We start from the raw sequence: 26,928 nt of genomic DNA on the forward strand, positions 1-26,928 counted from the left end.
TTTTCTGAAATGTGCTCCTCCCGTCACTCTGGTTGGGTGCGCATAGTAAAAAGTGCTCTTGGCAGCTAGAGAGTGCCGCGTTGACCACTGCGCATGAAGAAATGACCATCTGCAACGTTTGGTTTAGGTTTTGGGTGCATTTTTAATTTTATTGCTTAAATCGCATTTTCTCGACGAGCTGAGCACGTTTTCTGAAATGTGCTCCTCCCGTCACTCTGGTTGGGTGCGCATAGTAAAAAGTGCTCTTGGCAGCTAGAGAGTGCCGCGTTGACCACTGCGCATGAAGAAATAACCACGTGCAACGTTTGTTTTAGGTTGTGGGTGCATTTTTAATTTTATTGCTTAAATCGCATTTTCTCGTCGAGCTGAGCACGTTTTCTGAAATGTGCTCCTCCCGTCACTCTGGTTGGGTGCGCATAGTAAAAAGTGCTCTTGGCAGCTAGAGAGTGCCGCGTTGACCACTGCGCATGAAGAAATAACCACCTGCAACGTTTGGTTTAGGTTTTAGATATATTTTTAATTTTATTGCTTAAATGGCATTTTCTCGACGAGCTGAGCACGTTTTCTGAAATGTGCTCCTCCCGTCACTCTGGTTGGGTGCGCATAGTAAAAAGTGCTCTTGGCAGCTAGAGAGTGCCGCGTTGGCCACTGCGCATGAAGAAATAACCACCTGCAACGTTTGGTTTAGGTTTTAGGTGCATTTTTAATTTTATTGCTTAAATCGCATTTTCTCGACGAGCTGAGCACGTTTTCTGAAATGTGCTCCTCCCGTCACTCTGGTTGGGTGCGCATAGTAAAAAGTGCTCTTGGCAGCTAGAGAGTGCCGCGTTGACCATTGCGCATGAAGAAATAACCACCTGCAACGTTTGGTTTAGGTTTTAGGTGCATTTTTAATTTTATTGCTTGAATCGCATTTTCTCGACGAGCAGAGCACGTCTTCTGGAGTGTGCTCCTCCCGTCACTCTGGTTGGGTGCGCATAGTAAAAAGTGCTCTTGGCAGCTAGAGAGTGCCGCGTTGACCACTGCGCATGAAGAAATAACCACCTGCAACGTTTGGTTTAGGTTTTGGGTGCATTTTTAATTTTATTGCTTAAATCGCATTTTCTCGTCGAGCTGAGCACGTTTTCTGAAATGTGCTCCTCCCGTCACTCTGGTTGGGTGCGCATAGTAAAAAGTGCTCTTGGCAGCTAGAGAGTGCCGAGTTGACTGCTGCACATGAAGAAATAACCACCCCCAACGTTTGGTTTAGCTTTTAGGTGCATTTTTAATTTTATTGCTTAAATCGCATTTTCTCGACGAGCTGAGCACGTTTTCTGAAATGTGCTCCTCCACTCACTCTGGCTGGGTGCGCATAGTAAAAAGTGCTCTTGGCAGCTAGAGAGTGCCGCGTTGGCCACTGCGCATGAAGAAATAACCGCCTGCAACGTTTGGTTTAGGTTTTGGGTGCATTTTTAATTTTATTGCTTAAATCGCATTTTCTCGACGAGCTGAGCACGTTTTCTGAAACGTGCTCCTCCCGTCACTCTGGTTGGGTGCGCATAGTAAAAAGTGCTCTTGGCAGCTAGAGAGTCCCGCGTTGACCACTGCGCATGAAGAAATGACCATCTGCAACGTTTGTTTTAGGTTTTAGGTGCATTTTTAATTTTATTGCTTAAATTGCATTTTCTCGACGAGCTGAGCACGTTTTCTGAAATGTGCTCCTCCCGTCACTCTGGTTGGGTGCGCATGGTAATAAGTGCTCTTGGCAGCTAGAGAGTGCCGCGTTTACCACTGCGCATGAAGAAATAACCGCCTGCAACGTTTGGTTTAGGTTTTGGGTGCATTTTTAATTTTATTGCTTAAATCGCATTTTCTCGTCAAGCTGAGCACGTTTTCTGAAATGTGCTCCTCCCGTCACTCTGGTTGGGTGCGCATAGTAAAAAGTGCTCTTGGCAGCTAGAGAGTGCCGCGTTGACCACTGCGCATGAAGAAATGACCATCTGCAACGTTTGGTTTAGGTTTTGGGTGCATTTATAATTTGATTGCTTAAATCGCATATTCTCGACGAGCTGAGCACGTTTTCTGGAATGTGCTCCTCCCGTCACTCTGGTTGGGTGCGCATAGTAAAAAGTGCTCTTGGCAGCTAGAGAGTGCCGCGTTGACTGCTGCGCATGAAGAAATAACCACCTGCAACGTTTGGTTTAGGTTTTAGGTGCATTTTTAATTTTATTGCTTTAATCGCATTTTCTCGACGACCTGAGCACGTTTTCTGAAATGTGCTCCTCCCGTCACTCTGGTTGGGTGCGCATAGTAAAAAGTGCACTTGGCAGCTAGAGAGTGCCGCGTTGACCACTGCGCATGAAGAAATAACCACCTGCAACGTTTGGTTTAGGTTTTGGGTGCATTTATAATTTTATTGCTTAAATCGCATTTTCTCGACGAGCTGAGCACGTTTTCTGAAATGTGCTCCTCCCGTCACTCTGGTTGGGTGCGCATAGTAAAAAGTGCTCTTGGCAGCTAGAGAGTGCCGCGTTGACCACTGCGCATGAAGAAATATCCACCTGCAACGTTTGGTTTAGGTTTTGGGTGCATTTTTAATTTTATTGCTTAAATCGCATTTTCTCGTCGAGCTGAGCACGTTTTTAGAAATGTGCTCCTCCCGTCACTCTGGTTGGGTGTGCATAGTAAAAAGTGCTCTTGGCAGCTAGAGAGTGCCGCGTTGACCACTGCACATGAAGAAATGACCATCTGCAACGTTTGGTTTAGGTTTTGGGTGCATTTTTAATTTTATTGCTTAAATCGCATTTTCTCGACGAGCTGAGCACGTTTTCTGAAATGTGCTCCTCCCGTCACTCTGGTTGGGTGCGCATAGTAAAAAGTGCTCTTGGCAGCTAGAGAGTGCCGCGTTGACCACTGCGCATGAAGAAATGACCATCTGCAACGTTTGGTTTAGGTTTTAGGTGCATTTTTAATTTTATTGCTTAAATCGCATTTTCTCGACGAGCTGAGCACGTTTTCTGAAATGTGCTCCTCCCGTCACTCTGGTTGGGTGCGCATAGTAAAAAGTGCTCTTGGCAGCTAGAGAGTGCCGCGTTGACCACTGCGCATGAAGAAATAACCACCTGCAACGTTTGGTTTAGGTTTTAGGTGCATTTTTAATTTTATTGCTTAAATCGCATTTTCTCGACGAGCTGAGCACGTTTTCTGAAATGTGCTCCTCCCGTCACTCTGGTTGGGTGCGCATAGTAAAAAGTGCTCTTGGCAGCTAGAGAGTGCCGCGTTGACTGCTGCGCATGAAGAAATAACCACCTGCAACGTTTGGTTTAGGTTTTAGGTGCATTTTTAATTTTATTGCTTAAATCGCATTTTCTCGACGAGCTGAGCACGTTTTCTGAAATGTGCTCCTCCCGTCACTCTGGTTGGGTGCGCATAGTAAAAAGTGCTCTTGGCAGCTAGAGAGTGCCGCGTTGACCACTGCGCATGAAGAAATAACCGCCTGCAACGTTTGGTTTAGGTTTTGGGTGCATTTTTAATTTTATTGCTTAAATCGCATTTTCTCGTCGAGCTGAGCACGTTTTCTGAAATGTGCTCCTCCCGTCACTCTGGTTGGGTGCGCATAGTAAAAAGTGCTCTTGGCACCTAGAGAGTGCCGCGTTGACCACTGTGCATGAAGAAATGACCACCCGCAACGTTTGGTTTAGGTTTTAGGTGCATTTTTAATTTTATTGCTTAAATCGCATTTTCTCGACGAACTGAGCACGTTTTCTGAAATGTGCTCCTCCCGTCACTCTGGTCGGGTGCGCATAGTAAAAAGTGCTCTTGGCAGCTAGAGAGTGCCGCGTTGACTGCTGCACATGAAGAAATAACCACCCCCAACGTTTGGTTTAGGTTTTGGGTGCATTTTTAATTTTATTGCTTAAATCGCATTTTCTCGACGAGCTGAGCACGTTTTCTGAAATGTGCTCCTCCCGTCACTCTGGTTGGGTGCGCATAGTAAAAAGTGTTCTTGGCAGCTAGAGAGTGCCGCGTTGACCACTGCGCATGAAGAAATGACCATCTGCAACGTTTGGTTTAGGTTTTAGGTGCATTTTTAATTTTATTGCTTTAATCGCATTTTCTCGACGAGCTGAGCACGTTTTCTGAAATGTGCTCCTCCCGTCACTCTGGTTGGGTGCGCATAGTAAAAAGTGCTCTTGGCAGCTAGAGAGTGCCGCGTTGACCACTGCGCATGAAGAAATAACCACCTGCAACGTTTGGTTTAGGTTTTAGGTACATTTTTTAATTTTATTGCTTAAATCGCATTTTCTCGACGAGCTGAGCACGTTTTCTGAAATGTGCTCCTCCCGTCACTCTGGTTGGGTGCGCATAGTAAAAAGTGCTCTTGGCAGCTAGAGAGTGCCGCGTTGACCACTGCGCATGAAGAAATGACCATCTGCAACGTTTTTTTTAGGTTTTAGGTGCATTTTTAATTGTATTGCTTAAATCGCATTTTCTCGACGAGCTGAGCACGTTTTCTGAAATGTGCTCCTCCCGTCACTCTGGTTGGGTGCGCATAGTAAAAAGTGCTCTTGGCAGCTAGAGAGTGCCGCGTTAACCACTGCGCATGAAGAAATAACCACGTGCAACGTTTGTTTTAGGTTGTGGGTGCATTTTTAATTTTATTGCTTAAATCGCATTTTCTCGTCAAGCTGAGCACGTTTTCTGAAATGTGCTCCTCCCGTCACTCTGGTTGGGTGTGCATAGTAAAAAGTGCTCTTGGCAGCTAGAGAGTGCCGCGTTGACTGCTGCACATGAAGAAATAACCACCCCCAACGTTTGGTTTAGGTTTTAGGTGCATTTTTAATTTTATTGCTTAAATCGCATTTTCTCGACGAGCTGAGCACGTTTTCTGAAATGTGCTCCTCCCGTCACTCTGGTCGGGTGCGCAGAGTAAAAAGTGCTCTTGGCAGCTAGAGAGTGCCGCGTTGACTGCTGCACATGAAGAAATAACCACCTGCAACGTTTGGTTTAGGTTTTGGGTGCATTTTTAATTTTATTGCTTAAATCGCATTTTCTCGTCGAGCTGAGCACGTTTTCTGAAATGTGCTCCTCCCGTCACTCTGGTTGGGTGCGCATAGTAAAAAGTTCTCTTGGCAGCTAGAGAGTGCCGAGTTGACTGCTGCACATGAAGAAATAACCACCCCCAACGTTTGGTTTAGCTTTTAGGTGCATTTTTAATTTTATTGCTTAAATCGCATTTTCTCGACGAGCTGAGCACGTTTTCTGAAATGTGCTCCTCCACTCACTCTGGCTGGGTGCGCATAGTAAAAAGTGCTCTTGGCAGCTAGAGAGTGCCGCGTTGGCCACTGCGCATGAAGAAATAACCGCCTGCAACGTTTGGTTTAGGTTTTGGGTGCATTTTTAATTTTATTGCTTAAATCGCATTTTCTCGACGAGCTGAGCACGTTTTCTGAAACGTGCTCCTCCCGTCACTCTGGTTGGGTGCGCATAGTAAAAAGTGCTCTTGGCAGCTAGAGAGTGCCGCGTTGACCACTGCGCATGAAGAAATGACCATCTGCAACGTTTGTTTTAGGTTTTAGGTGCATTTTTAATTTTATTGCTTAAATTGCATTTTCTCGACGAGCTGAGCACGTTTTCTGAAATGTGCTCCTCCCGTCACTCTGGTTGGGTGCGCATGGTAATAAGTGCTCTTGGCAGCTAGAGAGTGCCGCGTTTACCACTGCGCATGAAGAAATAACCGCCTGCAACGTTTGGTTTAGGTTTTGGGTGCATTTTTAATTTTATTGCTTAAATCGCATTTTCTCGTCAAGCTGAGCACGTTTTCTGAAATGTGCTCCTCCCGTCACTCTGGTTGGGTGCGCATAGTAAAAAGTGCTCTTGGCAGCTAGAGAGTGCCGCGTTGACCACTGCGCATGAAGAAATGACCATCTGCAACGTTTGGTTTAGGTTTTGGGTGCATTTATAATTTGATTGCTTAAATCGCATATTCTCGACGAGCTGAGCACGTTTTCTGGAATGTGCTCCTCCCGTCACTCTGGTTGGGTGCGCATAGTAAAAAGTGCTCTTGGCAGCTAGAGAGTGCCGCGTTGACTGCTGCGCATGAAGAAATAACCACCTGCAACGTTTGGTTTAGGTTTTAGGTGCATTTTTAATTTTATTGCTTTAATCGCATTTTCTCGACGACCTGAGCACGTTTTCTGAAATGTGCTCCTCCCGTCACTCTGGTTGGGTGCGCATAGTAAAAAGTGCACTTGGCAGCTAGAGAGTGCCGCGTTGACCACTGCGCATGAAGAAATAACCACCTGCAACGTTTGGTTTAGGTTTTGGGTGCATTTATAATTTTATTGCTTAAATCGCATTTTCTCGACGAGCTGAGCACGTTTTCTGAAATGTGCTCCTCCCGTCACTCTGGTTGGGTGCGCATAGTAAAAAGTGCTCTTGGCAGCTAGAGAGTGCCGCGTTGACCACTGCGCATGAAGAAATATCCACCTGCAACGTTTGGTTTAGGTTTTGGGTGCATTTTTAATTTTATTGCTTAAATCGCATTTTCTCGTCGAGCTGAGCACGTTTTCAGAAATGTGCTCCTCCCGTCACTCTGGTTGGGTGTGCATAGTAAAAAGTGCTCTTGGCAGCTAGAGAGTGCCGCGTTGACCACTGCACATGAAGAAATGACCATCTGCAACGTTTGGTTTAGGTTTTGGGTGCATTTTTAATTTTATTGCTTAAATCGCATTTTCTCGACGAGCTGAGCACGTTTTCTGAAATGTGCTCCTCCCGTCACTCTGGTTGGGTGCGCATAGTAAAAAGTGCTCTTGGCAGCTAGAGAGTGCCGCGTTGACCACTGCGCATGAAGAAATGACCATCTGCAACGTTTGGTTTAGGTTTTAGGTGCATTTTTAATTTTATTGCTTAAATCGCATTTTCTCGACGAGCTGAGCACGTTTTCTGAAATGTGCTCCTCCCGTCACTCTGGTTGGGTGCGCATAGTAAAAAGTGCTCTTGGCAGCTAGAGAGTGCCGCGTTGACCACTGCGCATGAAGAAATAACCACCTGCAACGTTTGGTTTAGGTTTTAGGTGCATTTTTAATTTTATTGCTTAAATCGCATTTTCTCGACGAGCTGAGCACGTTTTCTGAAATGTGCTCCTCCCGTCACTCTGGTTGGGTGCGCATAGTAAAAAGTGCTCTTGGCAGCTAGAGAGTGCCGCGTTGACTGCTGCGCATGAAGAAATAACCACCTGCAACGTTTGGTTTAGGTTTTAGGTGCATTTTTAATTTTATTGCTTAAATCGCATTTTCTCGACGAGCTGAGCACGTTTTCTGAAATGTGCTCCTCCCGTCACTCTGGTTGGGTGCGCATAGTAAAAAGTGCTCTTGGCAGCTAGAGAGTGCCGCGTTGACCACTGCGCATGAAGAAATAACCGCCTGCAACGTTTGGTTTAGGTTTTGGGTGCATTTTTAATTTTATTGCTTAAATCGCATTTTCTCGTCGAGCTGAGCACGTTTTCTGAAATGTGCTCCTCCCGTCACTCTGGTTGGGTGCGCATAGTAAAAAGTGCTCTTGGCACCTAGAGAGTGCCGCGTTGACCACTGTGCATGAAGAAATGACCACCCGCAACGTTTGGTTTAGGTTTTAGGTGCATTTTTAATTTTATTGCTTAAATCGCATTTTCTCGACGAACTGAGCACGTTTTCTGAAATGTGCTCCTCCCGTCACTCTGGTCGGGTGCGCATAGTAAAAAGTGCTCTTGGCAGCTAGAGAGTGCCGCGTTGACTGCTGCACATGAAGAAATAACCACCCCCAACGTTTGGTTTAGGTTTTGGGTGCATTTTTAATTTTATTGCTTAAATCGCATTTTCTCGACGAGCTGAGCACGTTTTCTGAAATGTGCTCCTCCCGTCACTCTGGTTGGGTGCGCATAGTAAAAAGTGTTCTTGGCAGCTAGAGAGTGCCGCGTTGACCACTGCGCATGAAGAAATGACCATCTGCAACGTTTGGTTTAGGTTTTAGGTGCATTTTTAATTTTATTGCTTTAATCGCATTTTCTCGACGAGCTGAGCACGTTTTCTGAAATGTGCTCCTCCCGTCACTCTGGTTGGGTGCGCATAGTAAAAAGTGCTCTTGGCAGCTAGAGAGTGCCGCGTTGACCACTGCGCATGAAGAAATAACCACCTGCAACGTTTGGTTTAGGTTTTAGGTACATTTTTTAATTTTATTGCTTAAATCGCATTTTCTCGACGAGCTGAGCACGTTTTCTGAAATGTGCTCCTCCCGTCACTCTGGTTGGGTGCGCATAGTAAAAAGTGCTCTTGGCAGCTAGAGAGTGCCGCGTTGACCACTGCGCATGAAGAAATGACCATCTGTAACGTTTTTTTTAGGTTTTAGGTGCATTTTTAATTGTATTGCTTAAATCGCATTTTCTCGACGAGCTGAGCACGTTTTCTGAAATGTGCTCCTCCCGTCACTCTGGTTGGGTGCGCATAGTAAAAAGTGCTCTTGGCAGCTAGAGAGTGCCGCGTTAACCACTGCGCATGAAGAAATAACCACGTGCAACGTTTGTTTTAGGTTGTGGGTGCATTTTTAATTTTATTGCTTAAATCGCATTTTCTCGTCGAGCTGAGCACGTTTTCTGAAATGTGCTCCTCCCGTCACTCTGGTTGGGTGTGCATAGTAAAAAGTGCTCTTGGCAGCTAGAGAGTGCCGCGTTGACTGCTGCACATGAAGAAATAACCACCCCCAACGTTTGGTTTAGGTTTTAGGTGCATTTTTAATTTTATTGCTTAAATCGCATTTTCTCGACGAGCTGAGCACGTTTTCTGAAATGTGCTCCTCCCGTCACTCTGGTCGGGTGCGCAGAGTAAAAAGTGCTCTTGGCAGCTAGAGAGTGCCGCGTTGACTGCTGCACATGAAGAAATAACCACCTGCAACGTTTTATTTAGGTTTTGGGTGCATTTTTAATTTTATTGCTTAAATCGCATTTTCTCGACGAGCTGAGCACGTTTTCTGAAATGTGCTCCTCCCGTCACTCTGGTTGGGTGCGCATAGTAAAAAGTGCTCTTGGCAGCTAGAGAGTACCGCGTTGATCACTGCGCATGAAGAAATAACGACGTGCAACGTTTGTTTTAGGTTTTAGGTGCATTTTTTTATTTGATTGCTTAAATCGCATTTTCTCGACGAGCTGAGCACGTTTTCTGAAATGTGCTCCTCCCGTCACTCTGGTTGGGTGCGCATAGTAAAAAGTGCTCTTGGCAGCTAGAGAGTGCCACGTTGACTGCTGCGCATGAAGAAATAACCACCTGCAACGTTTGGTTTAGGTTTTAGGTGCATTTTTAATTTTATTGCTTAAATCGCATTTTCTCGACGAGCTGAGCACGTTTTCTGAAATGTGCTCCTCCCGTCACTCTGGTTGGGTGCGCATAGTAAAAAGTGCTCTTGGCAGCTAGAGAGTGCCGCGTTGACCACTGCGCATGAAGAAATGACCATCTGCAACGTTTGGTTTAGGTTTTGGGTGCATTTTTAATTTTATTGCTTAAATCGCATTTTCTCGACGAGCTGAGCACGTTTTCTGAAATGTGCTCCTCCCGTCACTCTGGTTGGGTGCGCATAGTAAAAAGTGCTCTTGGCACCTAGAGAGTGCCGCTTTGACCACTGTGCATGAAGAAATGACCACCCGCAACGTTTGGTTTAGGTTTTAGGTGCATTTTTAATTTTATTGCTTAAATCGCATTTTCTCGACGAACTGAGCACGTTTTCTGAAATGTGCTCCTCCCGTCACTCTGGTCGGGTGCGCATAGTAAAAAGTGCTCTTGGCAGCTAGAGAGTGCCGCGTTGACTGCTGCACATGAAGAAATAACCACCCCCAACGTTTGGTTTAGGTTTTAGGTGCATTTTTAATTTTATTGCTTAAATCGCATTTTCTCGACGAGCTGAGCACGTTTTCTGAAATGTGCTCCTCCCGTCACTCTGGTTGGGTGCGCATAGTAAAAAGTGCTCTTGGCAGCTAGAGAGTGCCGCGTTGACCACTGCGCATGAAGAAATAACGACCTGCAACGTTTGGTTTAGGTTTTGGGTGCATTTTTAATTTTATTGCTTAAATCGCATTTTCTCGACGAGCTGAGCACGTTTTCTGAAATGTGCTCCTCCCGTCACTCTGGTTGGGTGCGCATAGTAAAAAGTGCTCTTGGCAGCTAGAGAGTGCCGCGTTGACCACTGTGCATGAAGAAATAACCACCCGCAACGTCTGGTTTAGGTTTTAGGTGCATTTTTAATTTTATTGCTTAAATCGCATTTTCTCGACGAGCTGAGCACGTTTTCTGAAATGTGCTCCTCCCGTCACTCTGGTTGGGTGCACATAGTAAAAAGTGCTCTTGGCAGCTAGAGAGTGCCGCGTTGACCACTGCGCATGAAGAAATAACCACGTGCAACGTTTGTTTTAGGTTTTGGGTGCATTTTTAATTTTATTGCTTAAATCGCATTTTCTCGTCGAGCTGAGCACGTTTTCAGAAATGTGCTCCTCCCGTCACTCTGGTTGGGTGTGCATAGTAAAAAGTGCTCTTGGCAGCTAGAGAGTGCCGCGTTGACCACTGCGCATGAAGAAATGACCATCTGCAACGTTTGGTTTAGGTTTTGGGTGCATTTTTAATTTTATTGCTTAAATCGCATTTTCTCGACGAGCTGAGCACGTTTTCTGAAATGTGCTCCTCCCGTCACTCTGGTTGGGTGCGCATAGTAAAAAGTGCTCTTGGCAGCTAGAGAGTGCCGCGTTGACCACTGCGCATGAAGAAATGACCATCTGCAACGTTTGGTTTAGGTTTTAGGTGCATTTTTAATTTTATTGCTTTAATCGGATTTTCTCGACGAGCTGAGCACGTTTTCTGAAATGTGCTCCTCCCGTCACTCTGGTTGGGTGCGCATAGTAAAAAGTGCTCTTGGCAGCTAGAGAGTGCCGCGTTGACCACTGCGCATGAAGAAATAACCACCTGCAACGTTTGGTTTAGGTTTTAGGTGCCTTTTTAATTTTATTGCTTAAATTGCATTTTCTCGACGAGCTGAGCACGTTTTCTGAAATGTGCTCCTCCCGTCACTCTGGTCGGGTGCGCATAGTAAAAAGTGCTCTTGGCAGCTAGAGAGTGCCGAGTTGACTGCTGCACATGAAGAAATAACCACCCCCAACGTTTGGTTTAGGTTTTAGGTGCATTTTTAATTTTATTGCTTAAATCGCATTTTCTCGACGAGCTGAGCACGTTTTCTGAAATGTGCTACTCCCGTCACTCTGGTTGGCTGCGCATAGTAAAAAGTGCTCTTGGCAGCTAGAGAGTGCCACGTTGACCACTGCGCATGAAGAAATAACCACGTGCAACGTTTGTTTTAGGTTTTAGGTGCATTTTTATTTTTATTGCTTAAATCGCATTTTCTCGACGAGCTGAGCACGTTTTCTGAAACGTGCTCCTCCCGTCACTCTGGTTGGGTGCCCATAGTAAAAAGTGCTCTTGGCAGCTAGAGAGTGCCGCGTTGACTGCTGCGCATGAAGAAATAACCACCTGCAACGTTTGTTTAAGGTTTTAGTTGCATTTTTTATTTTATTGCTTAAATCGCATTTTCTCGACGAGCTGAGCACGTTTTCTGAAATGTGCTCCTCTCGTCACTCTGGTTGGGTGCGCATAGTAAAAAGTGCTCTTGGCAGCTAGAGAAGCATGAAGAAATGACCATCTGCAACGTTTGGTTTAGGTTTTAGGTGCATTTTTAATTTTATTGCTTTAATCGCATTTTCTCGACGAGCTGAGCACGTTTTCTGAAATGTGCTCCTCCCGTCACTCTGGTTGGGTGCGCATAGTAAAAAGTGCTCTTGGCAGCTAGAGAGTGCCGCGTTGACCACTGCGCATGAAGAAATAACCACCTGCAACGTTTGGTTTAGGTTTTGGGTGCATTTTTAATTTTATTGCTTAAATCGCATTTTCTCGTCGAGCTGAGCACGTTTTCTGAAATGTGCTCCTCCCGTCACTCTGGTTGGGTGCGCATAGTAAAAAGTGCTCTTGGCAGCTAGAGAGTGCCGCGTTGACCACTGCGCATGAAGAAATGACCATCTGCAACGTTTGGTTTAGGTTTTGGGTGCATTTTTAATTTTATTGCTTAAATCGCATTTGTCGACGAGCTGAGCACGTTTTCTGAAATGTGCTCCTCCCGTCACTCTGGTTGGGTGCGCATAGTAAAAAGTGCTCTTGGCAGCTAGAGAGTGCCGCGTTGACCACTGCGCATGAATAAATAACTGCCTGCAACGTTTGGTTTAGGTTTTAGGTGCATTTTTAATTTTATTGCTTAAATCGCATTTTCTCGACGAGCTGAGCACGTTTTCTGAAATGTGCTCCTCCCGTCACTCTGGTTGGGTGCGCATAGTAAAAAGTGCTCTTGGCAGCTAGAGAGTGCCGCGTTAAACACTGCGCATGAAGAAATAACCACCTGCAACGTTTGGTTTAGGTTTTGGGTGCATTTTTAATTTTATTGCTTAAATCGCATTTTCTCGACGAGCTGAGCACGTTTTCTGAAATGTGCTCCTCCCGTCACTCTGGTTGGGTGTGCATAGTAAAAAGTGCTCTTGGCAGCTAGAGAGTGCCGCGTTGACCACTGCGCATTAAGAAATGACCATCTGCAACGTTTGATTTAGGTTTTGGGTGCATTTTTAATTTTATTGCTTAAATCGCATTTTCTCGACGAGCTGAGCACGTTTTCTGAAATGTGCTCCTCCCGTCACTCTGGTTGGGTGCGCATAGTAAAAAGTGCTCTTGGCAGCTAGAGAGTGCCGCGTTGACCACTGCGCATGAAGAAATAACCACCTGCAACGTTTGGTTTAGGTTTTAGGTGCATTTTTAATTTTATTGCTTAAATCGCATTTTCTCGACGAGCTGAGCACGTTTTCTGAAATGTGCTCCTCCCGTCACTCTGGTTGGGTGCGCATAGTAAAAAGTGCTCTTGGCAGCTATAGAGTGCCGCGTTGACCACTGCGCATGAAGAAATAACCACCTGCAACGTTTGGTTTAGGTTTTAGGTGCATTTTTAATTTTATTGCTTAAATCGCATTTTCTCGACGAGCTGAGCACGTTTTCTGAAATGTGCTCCTCCCGTCACTCTGGTTGGGTGCGCATAGTAAAAAGTGCTCTTGGCAGCTAGAGAGTGCCGCGTTGACCACTGCGCATGAAGAAATAACCAAATGCAACGTTTGATTTAGGTTTTGGGTGCATTTTTAATTTTATTGCTTAAATCGCATTTTCTCGACGAGCTGAGCACGTTTTCTGAAATGTGCTCCTCCCGTCACTCTGGTTGGGTGCGCATAGTAAAAAGTGCTCTTGGCAGCTAGAGAGTGCCGCGTTAAACACTGCGCATGAAGAAATAACCACCTGCAACGTTTGGTTTAGGTTTTGGGTGCATTTTTAATTTTATTGCTTAAATCGCATTTTCTCCACGAGCTGAGCACGTTTTCTGAAATGTGCTCCTCCCGTCACTCTGGTTGGGTGCGCATAGTAAAAAGTGCTCTTGGCAGCTAGAGAGTGCCGCGTTGACCACTGCGCATGAAGAAATGACCATCTGCAACGTTTGGTTTAGGTTTTGGGTGCATTTTTAATTTTATTGCTTAAATCGCATTTTCTCGACGAGCTGAGCACGTTTTCTGAAATGTGCTCCTCCCGTCACTCTGGTTGGGTGCGCATAGTAAAAAGTGCTCTTGGCAGCTAGAGAGTGCCGCGTTGACCACTGCGCATGAAGAAATAACCATCTGCAACCTTTGGTTTAGGTTTTGGGTGCATTTTTAATTTTATTGCTTAAATCGCATTTGTCGACGAGCTGAGCACGTTTTCTGAAATGTGCTCCTCCTGTCACTCTGGTTGGGTGCGCATAGTAAAAAGTGCTCTTGGCAGCTAGAGAGTGCCGCGTTGACCACTGCGCATGAAGAAATAACCACGTGCAACGTTTGTTTTAGGTTGTGGGTGCATTTTTAATTTTATTGCTTAAATCGCATTTTCTCGTCGAGCTGAGCACGTTTTCTGAAATGTGCTCCTCCCGTCACTCTGGTTGGGTGCGCATAGTAAAAAGTGCTCTTGGCAGCTAGAGAGTGCCGCGTTGACCACTGCGCATGAAGAAATGACCATCTGCAACGTTTGGTTTAGGTTTTGGGTGCATTTTTAATTTTATTGCTTAAATCGCATTTTTTCGACGAGCTGAGCACGTTTTCTGAAATGTGCTCCTCCCGTCACTCTGGTTGGGTGCGCATAGTAAAAAGTGCTCTTGGCAGCTAGAGAGTGCCGCGTTGATCACTGCGCATGAAGAAATAACCACGTGCAACGTTTGTTTTAGGTTTTAGGTGCATTTTTAATTTCGTTGCTTAAATCGCATTTTCTCGACGAGCTGAGCACGTTTTCTGAAATGTGCTCGTCCCGTCACTCCGGTTGGGTGTGCAAAGTAAAAAGTGCTCTTGGCAGCTAGAGAGTGCCGCGTTGACTGCTGCGCATGAAGAAATAACCACCTGCAACGTTTGGTTTAGGTTTTAGGTGCATTTTTAATTTTATTTCTTAAATCGCATTTTCTCGACGAGCTGAGCACGTTTTCTGAAATGTGCTCCTCCCGTCACTCTGGTTGGGTGCGCATAGTAAAAAGTGCTCTTGGCAGCTAGAGAGTGCCGCGTTGACCACTGCGCATGAAGAAATGACCATCTGCAACGTTTGGTTTAGGTTTTGGGTGCATTTTTAATTTTATTGCTTAAATCGCATTTTCTCGACGAGCTGAGCACGTTTTCTGAAATGTGCTCCTCCCGTCACTCTGGTTGGGTGCGCATAGTAAAAAGTGCTCTTGGCAGCTAGAGAGTGCCGCGTTGACCACTGCGCATGAAGAAATGACCATCTGCAACGTTTGGTTTAGGTTTTAGGTGCATTTTTAATTTTATTGCTTAAATCGCATTTTCTCGACGAGCTGAGCATGTTTTCTGAAATGTGCTCCTCCCGTCACTCTGGTTGGGTGCGCATAGTAAAAAGTGCTCTTGGCAGCTGGAGAGTGCCGCGTTGACCACTGCGCATGAAGAAATGACCATCTGCAACGTTTGGTTTAGGTTTTAGGTGCATTTTTAATTTTATTGCTTTAATCGCATTTTCTCGACGAGCTGAGCACGTTTTCTGAAATGTGCTCCTCCCGTCACTCTGGTTGGGTGCGCATAGTAAAAAGTGCTCTTGGCAGCTAGAGAGTGCCGCGTTGACAACTGCGCATGAAGAAATGACCATCTGCAACGTTTGGTTTAGGTTTTAGGTGCATTTTTAATTTTATTGCTTAAATCGCATTTTCTCGACGAGCTGAGCACGTTTTCTGAAATGTGCTCGTCCCGTCACTCCGGTTGGGTGTGCAAAGTAAAAAGTGCTCTTGGCAGCTAGAGAGTGCCGCGTTGACTGCTGCGCATGAAGAAATAACCACCTGCAACGTTTGGTTTAGGTTTTAGGTGCATTTTTAATTTTATTTCTTAAATCGCATTTTCTCGACGAGCTGAGCACGTTTTCTGAAATGTGCTCCTCCCGTCACTCTGGTTGGGTGCGCATAGTAAAAAGTGCTCTTGGCAGCTAGAGAGTGCCGCGTTGACCACTGCGCATGAAGAAATGACCATCTGCAACGTTTGGTTTAGGTTTTGGGTGCATTTTTAATTTTATTGCTTAAATCGCATTTTCTCGACGAGCTGAGCACGTTTTCTGAAATGTGCTCCTCCCGTCACTCTGGTTGGGTGCGCATAGTAAAAAGTGCTCTTGGCAGCTAGAGAGTGCCGCGTTGACCACTGCGCATGAAGAAATGACCATCTGCAACGTTTGGTTTAGGTTTTAGGTGCATTTTTAATTTTATTGCTTAAATCGCATTTTCTCGACGAGCTGAGCATGTTTTCTGAAATGTGCTCCTCCCGTCACTCTGGTTGGGTGCGCATAGTAAAAAGTGCTCTTGGCAGCTGGAGAGTGCCGCGTTGACCACTGCGCATGAAGAAATGACCATCTGCAACGTTTGGTTTAGGTTTTAGGTGCATTTTTAATTTTATTGCTTTAATCGCATTTTCTCGACGAGCTGAGCACGTTTTCTGAAATGTGCTCCTCCCGTCACTCTGGTTGGGTGCGCATAGTAAAAAAGTGCTCTTGGCAGCTAGAGAGTGCCGCGTTGACAACTGCGCATGAAGAAATGACCATCTGCAACGTTTGGTTTAGGTTTTAGGTGCATTTTTAATTTTATTGCTTTAATCGCATTTTCTCGACGAGCTGAGCACGTTTTCTGAAATGTGCTCCTCCCGTCACTCTGGTTGGGTGCGCATAGTAATAAGTGCTCTTGGCAGCTAGAGAGTGCCGCGTTGACTGCTGCACATGAAGAAATAACCACCCCCAACGTTTGGTTTAGGTTTTAGGTGCATTTTTAATATTATTGCTTAAATCGCATTTTCTCGACGAGTTGAGCACGTTTTCTGAAATGTGCTCCTCCCGTCACTCTGGTTGGGTGCGCATAGTAAAAAGTGCTCTTGGCAGCTAGAGAGTGCCGCGTTGACCACTGCGCATGAAGAAATAACCACCTGCAACGTTTGGTTTAGGTTTTGGGTGCATTTTTAATTTTATTGCTTAAATCGCATTTTCTCGACGAGCTGAGCACGTTTTCTGAAATGTGCTCCTCCCGTCACTCTGGTTGGGTGCGCATAGTAAAAAGTGCTCTTGGCAGCTAGAGAGTGCCGCGTTGACCACTGCGCATGAAGAAATAACCACCTGCAACGTTTGGTTTAGGTTTTAGGTGCATTTTTAATTTTATTGCTTAAATCGCATTTTCTCGACGAGCTGAGCACGTTTTCTGAAATGTGCTCCTCCCGTCACTCTGGTTGGGTGCGCATAGTAAAAAGTGCTCTTGGCAGCTAGAGAGTGCCGCGTTGACCACTGCGCATGAAGAAATAACCACGTGCAACGTTTGTTTTAGGTTTTGGGTGCATTTTTAATTTTATTGCTTAAATCGCATTTTCTCGTCGAGCTGAGCACGCTTTCTGAAATGTGCTCCTCCCGTCACTCTGGTTGGGTGCGCATAGTAAAAAGTGCTCTTGGCAGCTAGAGAGTGCCGCGTTGACCACTGCGCATGAAGAAATAACCACCTGCAACGTTTGGTTTAGGTTTTGGGTGCATTTTTAATTTTATTGCTTAAATCGCATTTTCTCGACGAGCTGAGCACGTTTTCTGAAATGTGCTCCTCCCGTCACTCTGGTTGGGTGCGCATAGTAAAAAGTGCTCTTGGCAGCTAGAGAGTGCCGCGTTGACCACTGCGCATGAAGAAATAACCACGTGCAACGTTTGTTTTAGGTTTTAGGTGCATTTTTAATTTTATTGCTTAAATCGCATTTTCTCGAGGAGCTGAGCACGTTTTCTGAAATGTGCTCCTCCCGTCACTCTGGTTGGGCGCGCATAGTAAAAAGTGGTCTTGGCAGCTAGAGAGTACCGCGTGTACTGCTGCGCATGAAGAAATAACCACCTGCAACGTTTGGTTTAGGTTTTAGGTGCATTTTTTATTTTATTGCTTAAATCGCATTTTCTCGACGAGCTGAGCACGTTTTCTGAAATGTGCTCCTCCCGTCACTCTGGTTGGGTGCGCATAGTAAAAAGTGCTCTTGGCAGCTAGAGAGTGCCGCGTTGGCCACTGCGCATGAAGAAATAACCGCCTGCAACGTTTGGTTTAGGTTTTGGGTGCATTTTTAATTTTATTGCTTAAATCGCATTTTCTCGTCGAGCTGAGCACGTTTTCTGAAATGTGCTCCTCCCGTCACTCTGGTTGGGTGCGCATAGTAAAAAGTACTCTTGGCAGCTAGAGAGTGCCGCGTTGACCACTGCGCATGAAGAAATGACCATCTGCAACGTTTGGTTTAAGTTTTGGGTGCATTTTTAATTTTATTGCTTAAATCGCATTTTCTCGACGAGGTGAGCACGTTTTCTGAAATGTGCTCCTCCCGTCACTCTGGTTGGGTGCGCATAGTAAAAAGTGCTCTTGGCAGCTAGAGAGTGCCGCGTTGACCACTGCGCATGAAGAAATAACCACCTGCAACGTTTGGTTTAGGTTTTAGGTGCATTTTTAATTTTATTGCTTAAATCGCATTTTCTCGACGAGCTGAGCACGTTTTCTGAAATGTGCTCCTCCCGTCACTCTGGTTGGGTGCGCATAGTAAAAAGTGCTCTTGGCAGCTACAGAGTGCCGCGTTGACCACTGCACATGAAGAAATAACCACTTGCAAGTTTGGTTTAGGTTTTAGGTGCATTTTTAGTTTTATTGCTTAAATCGGATTTTCTCGACGAGCTGAGCACGTTTTCTGAAATGTGCTCCTGCCGTCACTCTTGTTGGGTGCGCATAGTAAAAAGTGCTCTTGGCAGCTAGAGAGTGCCGCGTTGACCACTGCGCATGAAGAAATAACCACCTGCAACGTTTGGTTTAGGTTTTAGGTGCATTTTTAATTTTATTGCTTAAATCGCATTTTCTCGACGAGCTGAGCACGTTTTCTGAAATGTGCTCCTCCCGTCACTCTGGTTGGGTGCGCATAGTAAAAAGTGCTCTTGGCAGCTAGAGAGTGCCGCGTTGACCACTGCGCATGAAGAAATAACCACCTGCAACGTTTGGGTTAGGTTTTGGGTGCATTTTTAATTGTATTGCTTAAATCGCATTTTCTGGACGAGCTGAGCACGTTTTCTGAAATGTGCTCCTCCCGTCACTCTGGTTGGGTGCGCATAGTAAAAAGTGCTCTTGGCAGCTAGAGTGCCGCGTTGACCACTGCGCATGAAGAAATAACCACCTGCAACGTTTGGTTTAGGTTTTAGGTGCATTTTTAATTTTATTGCTTAAATAGCATTTTCTCGACGAGCTGAGCACGTTTTCTGAAATGTGCTCCTCCCGTCACTCTGGTTGGGTGCGCATAGTAAAAAGTGCTCTTGGCAGCTAGAGAGTGCCGCGTTGACCACTGCGCATGAAGAAATAAACACCTGCAACGTTTGGTTTAGGTTTTAGGTGCATTTTTAATTTTATTGCTTAAATCGCATTTTCTCGACGAGCTGAGCACGTTTTCTGAAATGTGCTCCTCCCGTCACTCTGGTTGGGTGGGCATAGTAAAAAGTGCTCTTGGCAGCTAGAGAGTGCCGCGTTGACCACTGCGCATGAAGAAATAACCACCTGCAACATTTGGTTTAGGTTTTGGGTGCATTTTTAATTTTATTGCTTAAATCGCATTTTCTGGACGAGCTGAGTACGTTTTCTGAAATGTGCTCCTCCCGTCACTCTGTTTGGGTGCGCATAGTAAAAAGTGCTCTTGGCAGCTAGAGAGTGCCGCGTTGACCACTGCGCATGAAGAAATAACCACCTGCAACGTTTGGTTTAGGTTTTAGGTGCATTTTTAATTTGATTGCTTAAAGCGCATTTTCTCGACGAGCTGAGCACGTTTTCTGAAATGTGCTCCTCCCGTCACTCTGGTTGGGTGCGCATAGTAAAAAGTGCTCTTGGCAGCTAGAGAGTGCCGCGTTGACTGCTGCGCATGAAGAAATAACCACCTGCAACGTTTGGTTAAGGTTTTAGGTGCATTTTTAATTTTATTGCTTAAATCGCATTTTCTCGACGAGCTGAGCAGGTTTTCTGAAATGTGCTCCTCCCGTCACTCTGGTTGGGTGCGCATAGTAAAAAGTGCTCTTGGCAGCTAGAGAGTGCCGCGTTGACTACTGCGCATGAAGAAATAACCGCCTGCAACGTTTGGTTTAGGTTTTGGGTGCATTTTTAATTTTATTGCTTAAATCGCATTTTCTCGTCGAGCTGAGCACGTTTTCAGAAATGTGCTCCTCCCGTCACTCTGGTTGGGTGTGCATAGTAAAAAGTGCTCTTGGCAGCTAGAGAGTGCCGTGTTTACCACTGCGCATGAAGAAATGACCATCTGCAACGTTTGGTTTAGGTTTTGGGTGCATTTTTAATTTTATTGCTTAAATCGCATTTTCTCGACGAGCTGAGCACGTTTTCTGAAATGTGCTCCTCCCGTCACTCTGGTTGGGTGCGCATAGTAAAAAGTGCACTTGGCAGCTAGAGAGTGCCGCGTTGACCACTGCGCATGAAGAAATAACCACCCGCAACGTTTGGTTTAGGTTTTAGGTGCATTTTTAATTTTATTGCTTAAATCACATTTTCTCGACGAGCTGAGCACGTTTTCTGAAATGTGCTCCTCCCGTCACTCTGGTTGGGTGCGCATAGTAAAAACTGCTCTTGGCAGCTAGAGAGTGCCGCGTTGACCACTGCGCATGAAGAAATAACCACCTGCAACGTTTGGTTTAGGTTTTAGGTGCATTTTTAATTTTATTGCTTAAATCGCATTTTCTCGACGAGCTGAGCACGTTTTCTGAAATGTGCTCCTCCCGTCACTCTGGTTGGGTGCGCATAGTAAAAAGTGCTCTTGGCAGCTGGAGAGTGCCGCGTTGACTGCTGCGCATGAAGAAATAACCACCTGCAACGTTTGGTTTAGGTTTTAGGTGCATTTTTAATTTTATTGCTTAAATCGCATTTTCTCGACGAGCTGAGCACGTTTTCTGAAATGTGCTCCTCCCGTCACTCTGGTTGGGTGCGCATAGTAAAAAGTGCTCTTGGCAGCTAGAGAGTGCCGCGTTGATCACTGCGCATGAAGAAATAACCACGTGCAACGTTTGTTTTAGGTTTTAGGTGCATTTTTAATTTGATTGCTTAAAGCGCATTTTCTCGACGAGCTGAGCACGTTTTCTGAAATGTGCTCCTCCCGTCACTCTGGTTGGGTGCGCATAGTAAAAAGTGCTCTTGGCAGCTAGAGAGTGCCGCGTTGACTGCTGCGCATGAAGAAATAACCACCTGCAACGTTTGGTTTAGGTTTTAGGTGCATTTTTAATTTTATTGCTTAAATCGCATTTTCTCGACGAGCTGAGCAGGTTTTCTGAAATGTGCTCCTCCCGTCACTCTGGTTGGGTGCGCATAGTAAAAAGTGCTCTTGGCAGCTAGAGAGTGCCGCGTTGACTACTGCGCATGAAGAAATAACCGCCTGCAACGTTTGGTTTAGGTTTTGGGTGCATTTTTAATTTTATTGCTTAAATCGCATTTTTTCGTCGAGCTGAGCACGTTTTCTGAAATGTGCTCCTCCCGTCACTCTGGTCGGGTGCGCATAGTAAAAAGTGCTCTTGGCAGCTAGAGAGTGCCGAGTTGACTGCTGCACATGAAGAAATAACCACCCCCAACGTTTGGTTTAGGTTTTAGGTGCATTTTTAATTTTATTGCTTAAATCGCATTTTCTCGACGAGCTGAGCACGTTTTCTGAAATGTGCTACTCCCGTCACTCTGGTTGGCTGCGCATAGTAAAAAGTGCTCTTGGCAGCTAGAGAGTGCCACGTTGACCACTGCGCATGAAGAAATAACCACGTGCAACGTTTGTTTTAGGTTTTAGGTGCATTTTTATTTTTATTGCTTAAATCGCATTTTCTCGACGAGCTGAGCACGTTTTCTGAAACGTGCTCCTCCCGTCACTCTGGTTGGGTGCCCATAGTAAAAAGTGCTCTTGGCAGCTAGAGAGTGCCGCGTTGACTGCTGCGCATGAAGAAATAACCACCTGCAACGTTTGTTTAAGGTTTTAGTTGCATTTTTAATTTTATTGCTTAAATCGCATTTTCTCGACGAGCTGAGCACGTTTTCTGAAATGTGCTCCTCTCGTCACTCTGGTTGGGTGCGCATAGTAAAAAGTGCTCTTGGCAGCTAGAGAAGCATGAAGAAATGACCATCTGCAACGTTTGGTTTAGGTTTTATGTGCATTTTTAATTTTATTGCTTTAATCGCATTTTCTCGACGAGCTGAGCACGTTTCTGAAATGTGCTCCTCCCGTCACTCTGGTTGGGTGCGCATAGTAAAAAGTGCTCTTGGCAGCTAGAGAGTGCCGCGTTGACCACTGCGCATGAAGAAATAACCACCTGCAACGTTTGGTTTAGGTTTTGGGTGCATTTTTAATTTTATTGCTTAAATCGCATTTTCTCGTCGAGCTGAGCACGTTTTCTGAAATGTGCTCCTCCCGTCACTCTGGTTGGGTGCGCATAGTAAAAAGTGCTCTTGGCAGCTAGAGAGTGCCGCGTTGACCACTGCGCATGAAGAAATGACCATCTGCAACGTTTGGTTTAGGTTTTGGGTGCATTTTTAATTTTATTGCTTAAATCGCATTTGTCGACGAACTGAGCACGTTTTCTGAAATGTGCTCCTCCCGTCACTCTGGTTGGGTGCGCATAGTAAAAAGTGCTCTTGGCAGCTAGAGAGTGCCGCGTTGACCACTGCGCATGAAGAAATAACCGCCTGCAACGTTTGGTTTAGGTTTTAGGTGCATTTTTAATTTTATTGCTTAAATCGCATTTTCTCGACGAGCTGAGCACGTTTTCTGAAATGTGCTCCTCCCGTCACTCTGGTTGGGTGCGCATAGTAAAAAGTGCTCTTGGCAGCTAGAGAGTGCCGCGTTAAACACTGCGCATGAAGAAATAACCACCTGCAACGTTTGGTTTAGGTTTTGGGTGCATTTTTAATTTTATTGCTTAAATCGCATTTTCTCGACGAGCTGAGCACGTTTTCTGAAATGTGCTCCTCCCGTCACTCTGGTTGGGTGTGCATAGTAAAAAGTGCTCTTGGCAGCTAGAGAGTGCCGCGTTGACCACTGCGCATTAAGAAATGACCATCTGCAACGTTTGATTTAGGTTTTGGGTGCATTTTTAATTTTATTGCTTAAATCGCATTTTCTCGACGAGCTGAGCACGTTTTCTGAAATGTGCTCCTCCCGTCACTCTGGTTGGGTGCGCATAGTAAAAAGTGCTCTTGGCAGCTAGAGAGTGCCGCGTTGACCACTGCGCATGAAGAAATAACCACCTGCAACGTTTGGTTTAGGTTTTAGGTGCATTTTTAATTTTATTCCTTAAATCGCATTTTCTCGACGAGCTGAGCACGTTTTCTGAAATGTGCTCCTCCCGTCACTCTGGTTGGGTGCGCATAGTAAAAAGTGCTCTTGGCAGCTATAGAGTGCCGCGTTGACCACTGCGCATGAAGAAATAACCACCTGCAACGTTTGGTTTAGGTTTTAGGTGCATTTTTAATTTTATTGCTTAAATCGCATTTTCTCGACGAGCTGAGCACGTTTTCTGAAATGTGCTCCTCCCGTCACTCTGGTTGGGTGCGCATAGTAAAAAGTGCTCTTGGCAGCTAGAGAGTGCCGCGTTGACCACTGCGCATGAAGAAATAACCAAATGCAACGTTTGATTTAGGTTTTGGGTGCATTTTTAATTTTATTGCTTAAATCGCATTTTCTCGACGAGCTGAGCACGTTTTCTGAAATGTGCTCCTCCCGTCACTCTGGTTGGGTGCGCATAGTAAAAAGTGCTCTTGGCAGCTAGAGAGTGCCGCGTTAAACACTGCGCATGAAGAAATAACCACCTGCAACGTTTGGTTTAGGTTTTGGGTGCATTTTTAATTTTATTGCTTAAATCGCATTTTCTCCACGAGCTGAGCACGTTTTCTGAAATGTGCTCCTCCCGTCACTCTGGTTGGGTGCGCATAGTAAAAAGTGCTCTTGGCAGCTAGAGAGTGCCGCGTTGACCACTGCGCATGAAGAAATGACCATCTGCAACGTTTGGTTTAGGTTTTGGGTGCATTTTTAATTTTATTGCTTAAATCGCATTTTCTCGACGAGCTGAGCACGTTTTCTGAAATGTGCTCCTCCCGTCACTCTGGTTGGGTGCGCATAGTAAAAAGTGCTCTTGGCAGCTAGAGAGTGCCGCGTTGACCACTGCGCATGAAGAAATGACCATCTGCAACCTTTGGTTTAGGTTTTGGGTGCATTTTTAATTTTATTGCTTAAATCGCATTTGTCGACGAGCTGAGCACGTTTTCTGAAATGTGCTCCTCCTGTCACTCTGGTTGGGTGCGCATAGTAAAAAGTGCTCTTGGCAGCTAGAGAGTGCCGCGTTGACCACTGCGCATGAAGAAATAACCACGTGCAACGTTTGTTTTAGGTTGTGGGTGCATTTTTAATTTTATTGCTTAAATCGCATTTTCTCGTCGAGCTGAGCACGTTTTCTGAAATGTGCTCCTCCCGTCACTCTGGTTGGGTGCGCATAGTAAAAAGTGCTCTTGGCAGCTAGAGAGTGCCGCGTTGACCACTGCGCATGAAGAAATGACCATCTGCAACGTTTGGTTTAGGTTTTGGGTGCATTTTTAATTTTATTGCTTAAATCGCATTTTTTCGACGAGCTGAGCACGTTTTCTGAAATGTGCTCCTCCCGTCACTCTGGTTGGGTGCGCATAGTAAAAAGTGCTCTTGGCAGCTAGAGAGTGCCGCGTTGATCACTGCGCATGAAGAAATAACCACGTGCAACGTTTGTTTTAGGTTTTAGGTGCATTTTTAATTTGGTTGCTTAAATCGCATTTTCTCGACGAGCTGAGCACGTTTTCTGAAATGTGCTCGTCCCGTCACTCCGGTTGGGTGTGCAAAGTAAAAAGTGCTCTTGGCAGCTAGAGAGTGCCGCGTTGACTGCTGCGCATGAAGAAATAACCACCTGCAACGTTTGGTTTAGGTTTTAGGTGCATTTTTAATTTTATTTCTTAAATCGCATTTTCTCGACGAGCTGAGCACGTTTTCTGAAATGTGCTCCTCCCGTCACTCTGGTTGGGTGCGCATAGTAAAAAGTGCTCTTGGCAGCTAGAGAGTGCCGCGTTGACCACTGCGCATGAAGAAATGACCATCTGCAACGTTTGGTTTAGGTTTTGGGTGCATTTTTAATTTTATTGCTTAAATCGCATTTTCTCGACGAGCTGAGCACGTTTTCTGAAATGTGCTCCTCCCGTCACTCTGGTTGGGTGCGCATAGTAAAAAGTGCTCTTGGCAGCTAGAGAGTGCCGCGTTGACCACTGCGCATGAAGAAATGACCATCTGCAACGTTTGGTTTAGGTTTTAGGTGCATTTTTAATTTTATTGCTTAAATCGCATTTTCTCGACGAGCTGAGCATGTTTTCTGAAATGTGCTCCTCCCGTCACTCTGGTTGGGTGCGCATAGTAAAAAGTGCTCTTGGCAGCTGGAGAGTGCCGCGTTGACCACTGCGCATGAAGAAATGACCATCTGCAACGTTTGGTTTAGGTTTTAGGTGCATTTTTAATTTTATTGCTTTAATCGCATTTTCTCGACGAGCTGAGCACGTTTTCTGAAATGTGCTCCTCCCGTCACTCTGGTTGGGTGCGCATAGTAAAAAGTGCTCTTGGCAGCTAGAGAGTGCCGCGTTGACAACTGCGCATGAAGAAATGACCATCTGCAACGTTTGGTTTAGGTTTTAGGTGCATTTTTAATTTTATTGCTTTAATCGCATTTTCTCGACGAGCTGAGCACGTTTTCTGAAATGTGCTCCTCCCGTCACTCTGGTTGGGTGCGCATAGTAAAAAGTGCTCTTGACAGCTAGAGAGTGCCGCGTTGGCCACTGCGCATGAAGAAATAACCGCCTGCAACGTTTGGTTTAGGTTTTGGGTGCATTTTTAATTTTATTGCTTAAATCGCATTTTCTCGTCGAGCTGAGCACGTTTTCTGAAATGTGCTCCTCCCGTCACTCTGGTTGGGTGCGCATAGTAAAAAGTACTCTTGGCAGCTAGAGAGTGCCGCGTTGACCACTGCGCATGAAGAAATGACCATCTGCAACGTTTGGTTTAAGTTTTGGGTGCATTTTTAATTTTATTGCTTAAATCGCATTTTCTCGACGAGGTGAGCACGTTTTCTGAAATGTGCTCCTCCCGTCACTCTGGTTGGGTGCGCATAGTAAAAAGTGCTCTTGGCAGCTAGAGAGTGCCGCGTTGACCACTGCGCATGAAGAAATAACCACCTGCAACGTTTGGTTTAGGTTTTAGGTGCATTTTTAATTTTATTGCTTAAATCGCATTTTCTCGACGAGCTGAGCACGTTTTCTGAAATGTGCTCCTCCCGTCACTCTGGTTGGGTGCGCATAGTAAAAAGTGCTCTTGGCAGCTACAGAGTGCCGCGTTGACCACTGCACATGAAGAAATAACCACTTGCAAGTTTGGTTTAGGTTTTAGGTGCATTTTTAGTTTTATTGCTTAAATCGGATTTTCTCGACGAGCTGAGCACGTTTTCTGAAATGTGCTCCTGCCGTCACTCTTGTTGGGTGCGCATAGTAAAAAGTGCTCTTGGCAGCTAGAGAGTGCCGCGTTGACCACTGCGCATGAAGAAATAACCACCTGCAACGTTTGGTTTAGGTTTTAGGTGCATTTTTAATTTTATTGCTTAAATCGCATTTTCTCGACGAGCTGAGCACGTTTTCTGAAATGTGCTCCTCCCGTCACTCTGGTTGGGTGCGCATAGTAAAAAGTGCTCTTGGCAGCTAGAGAGTGCCGCGTTGACCACTGCGCATGAAGAAATAACCACCTGCAACGTTTGGTTTAGGTTTTGGGTGCATTTTTAATTGTATTGCTTAAATCGCATTTTCTGGACGAGCTGAGCACGTTTTCTGAAATGTGCTCCTCCCGTCACTCTGGTTGGGTGCGCATAGTAAAAAGTGCTCTTGGCAGCTAGAGTGCCGCGTTGACCACTGCGCATGAAGAAATAACCACCTGCAACGTTTGGTTTATGTTTTAGGTGCATTTTTAATTTTATTGCTTAAATAGCATTTTCTCGACGAGCTGAGCACGTTTTCTGAAATGTGCTCCTCCCGTCACTCTGGTTGGGTGCGCATAGTAAAAAGTGCTCTTGGCAGCTAGAGAGTGCCGCGTTGACCACTGCGCATGAAGAAATAAACACCTGCAACGTTTGGTTTAGGTTTTAGGTGCATTTTTAATTTTATTGCTTAAATCGCATTTTCTCGACGAGCTGAGCACGTTTTCTGAAATGTGCTCCTCCCGTCACTCTGGTTGGGTGGGCA

This window comes from Syngnathus scovelli, chromosome 4 (genome assembly GCF_024217435.2).
Source record: "Syngnathus scovelli strain Florida chromosome 4, RoL_Ssco_1.2, whole genome shotgun sequence".
Taxonomy (NCBI): domain Eukaryota; kingdom Metazoa; phylum Chordata; class Actinopteri; order Syngnathiformes; family Syngnathidae; genus Syngnathus; species Syngnathus scovelli.